Here is a 6,233-nt window from a genome sequence, read left to right on the forward strand (position 1 = left end):
TGATGATAAAGACTGAAGTCTTTTAATGGTCTTCTCATCATGGAAGGCTTCACTGGAGAAGCCTTCTAGACTGTGAGCCCACTGTTGGGTAGGGACCATCTCTATATGTTGCCAACTTGTGCTTCCCAAGCGCTTAGTACAGTGCTCTGCACACAATAAGCACTCAATAAATACAATTGATTGATTGATTGCGAAGGTCCCGGGGAAAAGTGCAGATGGAAAAAATCATATGCTATAGATTATGCTATTATCTTCTTTGGCCCATTTGATAATGAAAAATATTATTGTCATAATATTAAGTGCTTACTCTGTGCCCAGCACTGTGCTAAATTTGGGGGTAGGTATAAGATTTTAAGATTCGACACCATCCCTGTTCTACACAGGGTACATAGTCCGAGAGATAGGGAGAGCAGATATTTTATCCCCATGTTACAGATGAGGAACCTGAGGCCCAGAATGGTGAGGTGACTTGTCCAAGATCACACAACAGGCCAGTGGTCTAGCTGGGACCCGAACCCAGGACTCCTGAATCCTGGACCCAGCCTCTTTCCACTAGGCCACACTGACCCTCATTTCACTTCCACTAATGAGACAAGGACTATGTCTCATCTTGTAATAATAATAACTGTGGTATTTGTTAAGGACCTACTATTCATTCATTCATTTAATTTATTTAATCGTATTTATTGAGTGCTTACTGTGTGCAGAGCACTGTACTGAGCGCTTGGAAAGTACAATTCAGCAACAAAGAGCCCATGACCTTCTAACTCCCAGGGCCCTGCTCTATCCACTACTCCAGCCATTGAGGCTTTAGAATTACTCACATATGAATAATTGTAATCAATCAAACAATCTAATTGCTACTGTGTGCTAAGCACTGAACAAAGCACTGGGTTAGAGCCCAGATCATCAGATCAGGCACAGTCCCTGCCCCGCAGAGGGCTCACAGCCTAAGGAGAAAAGGAAATGATAAGGAATCAATCAGTTAGTGGCATTTACTGAGCACTGACTGTGTGCAGAGCACTGTACTAAGCAGCTGATTGAGAAGCTGCATGGCCTTGCAGAAAGAACATGGGGCTGGGAGTTAGGAGACTGGGGTTCTAATCCCAGCTCCACTATTTAATATTAATAATAATAATGATAGCATTTATTAAGTGCTTACTATGTGCAAAGCACTGTTCTAAGCACTGGGGAGGTTACAAGATGATCAGGTTGTCCCACAAGGGGCTCACAGTCTTAATCCCCATTTTACAGATGAGGTAACTGAGGCACAGAGAAGTCAAGTGACTTACCCAAAGTCACACAGCTGGCAATTGGCAGAGCTGGGATTTGAACCCATGACCTCTGACTCCAAAGCCCGTGCTCTGTCCACTGAGCCACGATTTGCCTAGTGTGTGACCCTGGGAAAGTCACTTAACTTCTCTGGGCCTCAGTTTCCTCATCTGTAGAATAGGAATTCAATGTCCGTTCTCCCTCCTACTTAGACTGTGAGCCCCATGTGGGACAGGGACTGTGTCCGACCTAATGAACTTGCATTTACCCCAGAGATTAGAAGAGTGCTGGAGACATAGTAAACGCTTAACAAATATACTACTACTGTCACCATTACTACTACTACTACTACTAGTACTAGAGAAGCAGCGTGGCTCAGTGGAAAGAGCCTGGGCTTGGGAGTCAGAGGTCATGGGTTCAAATCCCAGCTCTGCCGCTTGTCAGCTGTGTGACTTTGGGCAAGTCACTTAACTGCTCTGGGCCTCAGTTACCTCATCTGTAAAATGGGGATTAAGACTGTGAGCCCCAGATGGGACAACCTGATCACCTTGTATCCTCCCCAGCATGTAGAACAGTGCTTTGTACATATTTATTACTCTATTTATTTATTTATTTATTTATTTTACTTGTACATATCTACTCTATTTTATTTTGTTAATATGTTTGGTTTTGTTCTCTGTCTCCCCCTTTTAGACTGTGAGCCCAATGTTGGGTAGGGACTGTCTCTATGTGTTGCCAATTTGTACTTCCCAAGCGCTTAGTACAGTGCTCTGCACATAGTAAGCGCTCAATAAATATGATTGATTGATTGATTGCTTTGCACATAGTAAGTGCCTAACAAATGCCATCATTATTATTATTACTAATAATAATAGTAATAATAGAATAGAAAACAATCTGAATGCCAATGTGTCACTGGAGACAGACAGAAGGTAGACTGAAGTGTCATCAAGCTTCAGATCAAACACTGTCTCCCAGCAGGCAGTCAATTCTCACCTGTCCTGCCAATGACCCCTGACCCCTCTCCTAATCCTGGCCTAGAATGCCCTCCCTCCTCAAATCTGCCAAACAATCACACTTCCCCCGCTTCAATGCCCTACTGAAGGCTCACCTCCTCCAAGAGGTCTTCCCAGGCTAAGCCCCCCTTTTCCTCAGCTCTTCCTTCCCTCCTCATTGTCCCAAAGCCCTGCCTCTGCTCTCTAACCCCTCCCTGCTTGTGTATATATGTACATATCTATAATTCAATTTATTTATATTAAGCCCTGTTTACTTGTTTAGATGTGGCTAGATCTATAGTTCTATTTATTGATATTGATGTTACTGATGTCTCTTTACTTGTTTTGATGCCTGTCTCCCCCCTTCTAGACTAGAAGCCCAATGTGCACAGGGATTGTCTTCTAGACTGTGAACCCACTGTTGGGTAGGGACTGTCTCTATATGTTGCCAACTTGTACTTCCCAAACGCTTAGTACAGTGCTGTGCACACAGTAAGCGCTCAATAAATACGATTGAATGAATGAATGAATTGTCTCTGTTGCTGAATTATAATAATAATAATGGCATTTATTAAGCGCTTACTATGTGCAAAGCACTGTTCTAAGCGCTGGGGAGGCTACAAGATTATCAGGTTGTCCCTCATGGGGCTCACAGTCTCAGTCCCCATTTTACAGATGAGGTAACTGAGGCACAGAGAAGTGAAGTGACTTGCCCAAAGTCACACAGCTGACAATTGGCGTCACCGAGATTTGAACCCATGACCTCTGACTCCAAAGCCCGGGCTCTTTCCTACTGAGTCACGCTGCTTCTCTAAAACCAAGCCACCGCCTACAGCTTAAATCGCTGTGAGCAGGATTCGAACCTGCTCAGGGAAACCCTATTGGATTTCGAGTCCAACGCCTTAACCACTCGGCCAGCATGCACTTAGTACAGTGCTCTGCACACACTATGGGCTCAGTCAATATGATTTAATGAATGAATGAATGAATCAATCAATCAAAGGTACTTATTGAGTGCTTACTATGTGCAGAACACTGTACTGCTTTGAAGAGTATAACACAACAGAAATAGCAGACACTTTCTCTGTTCACAAGGAGCTTACCGTATAGAGTGGGAGACAGACAGTAACATAGTGCCCCTGTATTGGTGATAAGGTGTGGACCTTCTACAGATAAATACGGTCAATAAATCTGAATGACCTACTGGCTATGATTGATGGATGTCACTGCAAGATACCAGATCAGTTTTTAGCATCATCTAGATGCCATATTTAGCAACAAATTCATAAGGAAGCTCCAGAACACAATCTAACAGCTCTGAAACAATACGATTGAATGAATGAATGAATGATTGTATAAAACACCATGTCTGTCTCCCCCTCTAATAATAATAATAATAATAATAATAATAATAATAATAATAATAATCATGGCATTTATTAAGTGCTTACTATGTGCAAAGCACCGTTCTAAGCGCTGGGGAGGTTACAAGGTGAACAGGTTGTCCCACGAGGGGCTCGCAGTTTTAATCCCCATTTTACAGATGAGGGACCTGAGGCACAGAGAAGTTAAGTGACTTGCTCAAAGTCACACAGCTGACAATTGGCGGAGCTGGGATTTGAACCCAAGGCCTCCGACTCCAAAGCCTGTGCTCTTTCCACTGAGCATACTGCTTCTCTAGACTGCTCCTCTAGACTGTAAACTCATATGGGCAAGGAACGTGTCTGCTAATTTTTCTTGTATTGAACTTTCCTAAACAATTAGAACAGTGCTCTGCACATAGTAAGTGCTCAATAAATACCATTGATTAATTGATTGACCAATTGCTTTGCTCACAATAGGCATTTAATACATACCATTGTGCCTCGTTCTTGCCTGTCCCACCATAGACCCCTGGCCCACATAACTGCCTCTGGCCTGAAGCACCCTTCCTCCTCAAATCCGCCAAAGAATCACACTTCCCCCCTTCAAAGCCCTCCTGAAGGCTCACCTCCCCCAGGAGGCCTTCCCAGACTAAGCCCCCCTTTTCCTCAGCTCCCTCTCACCTCCCTATCTCCCAGGACTCCCTCCCTATGCTCTACCCCCATCCCAGCTCTGCCACTTGTCAGCTGTGTGACTTTGGGCAAGTCACTTAACTTCTCTGGGCCTCAGTTACCTCATCTGTAAAATAGGGATTAATACTGGTGAGCCCCCTTGGGACAACCTGATCACCTTGTAACCTCCCCAGCACTTAGAACAGTGCTTTGCACATAGTAAGCACTTAATAAATGTCATTATTATTATTATCCCCAGTGCACAACACTTGTGTATCTATGTACATATCTATAATTCTATTTATTTATATTAAGGCCTGCTTACTTGTTTTGATGTGGCTAGATCTATAATTCTATTTATTTATATTGATGCTATTGATGCTTGTATGCTTGTTTTGATGTCTGTCTTCCCCCTTCTAGACTGTGAGCCCATTGTGGTCAGGGATTGCCTCTTTCTGTTGCTGAATTGTACTTTTGAAGTGCTTAGTACAGTGTTCTGCACACAATAAGCGTTCAATAAATGCGATTGAATGAATGAATGAATCAATCAATCAATCGTATTTATTGAGCGCTTACTGTGTGCAGAGCACTGTACTAAGTGCTTGGGAAGTACAAGTTGGCAACATATAGAGACGGTCCCTATTCAACAGTATTCAACACAGTCTAGAATGAATGAATGATTGTGTCCATCCCAGCACTTAGTACAGTGCCTGGCACTTAGGAAGTGCTCAACAAATATCACTATTATTATTATTATTATTATTACGTCAGTCATTACATGTGTTTTCACTCTGCCTTTTGTGGAGGACACTTTTAGGGAAGTAGGGAATAATCCTCCATTAGTGAGAGCTGGTTTGGATATAGAGTGCTGGTTTGGGGAAAAAACAACAGTTGCCCAAATGAGAGGCTAAAAACAAGGGGAATCAATCAATTGATCGATCGATGGTATTTATTGAGAACTTACTGTGTGCAGAGCACTTTACTAGCCCCAAGGAAGAGTACAATATAACAGAGTTGGAAGACATGTTCCCTGCCCAAAAGAAACTACTATAAGGTAGGATTTCCTTGGCCAGAGGGCCTGAAAAGCCACAACCCCCAAGTTGTAGGAGAACCAGGTGTAACTGAACCCGTGGAATCTTATTGTTTGCATAGAGGTTAGGGCTTTGCTTCAGGAACCTCAGTGGATGTGGGACAACCTGATTATCTTGTATCTACCCCAATGCTTAGAACAATGCTCAGCACATTCATTCAATCATATTTATTGAGCGCTTACTGTGTGCAGAGCACTGTACTAAGCACTTGGGAAGTACAAGTTGGCAACATATAGAGACGGTCCCTACCCAACAGTGGGCTCACTGTCTAGAAGCTCACAGTCTAGAACATAGCACATAGTAAGGGCTTAACAAATACCATCATTATTATCATTGCTTAGATCAGCGCTTGGAGCATAATAAGAGCTTAACAAATGCCATCATCATTATTATTAATATTATGACTGATACAGGCCAGTGTTCCATCCAACCCAGCGATCTTGTCTCTGACCATGGCAATAGAATGCTTTGGGGAATCTTAAGGGTTGCTTTCCTTAATAACCATCCTGATTTTTTTTCTTGTGGTATTTGTTAGGTGCTTACTTATTCATTCAGTAGCATTTATTGAGCACCTACTGTTGTGCAGAGCACTGTACTAATGGCTTGGGAGAATACAATACAGCAACTTGGGTTGGACACAGTCTCCATCCCACATTCATTCAATCATATTTATTGAGCGCTTAATGTGTGCAGAGCACTGTACTAAGTGCTTGGGAAGTAGAAGTTGGCAACATATAGAGATGGTCCCTACCCAACAGTGGGCTCACATGGAAATCACAGTCTCACTCCCCATTTTACAGATGAGGTAACAGAGGCCCAGAGAAGCAAAATGACTTGCCTAT

At 42.9% G+C, this 6,233-nt stretch overlaps 1 non-coding gene across 1 annotated transcript; it reads right to left on the bottom strand.

Moving 5' to 3' along the window:
• Nucleotides 1–3,109: 3,109 nt before the first annotated feature.
• Nucleotides 3,110–3,190, bottom strand: TRNAS-CGA. Its single transcript has one exon. It is a non-coding gene; the product is annotated as a tRNA-Ser (tRNA).
• Between the last annotated feature and the right edge of the window lie 3,043 nt (nt 3,191–6,233).

The sequence above is a fragment of the Tachyglossus aculeatus genome, chromosome 4 (assembly GCF_015852505.1).
Source record: "Tachyglossus aculeatus isolate mTacAcu1 chromosome 4, mTacAcu1.pri, whole genome shotgun sequence".
NCBI classification, from domain to species: domain Eukaryota; kingdom Metazoa; phylum Chordata; class Mammalia; order Monotremata; family Tachyglossidae; genus Tachyglossus; species Tachyglossus aculeatus.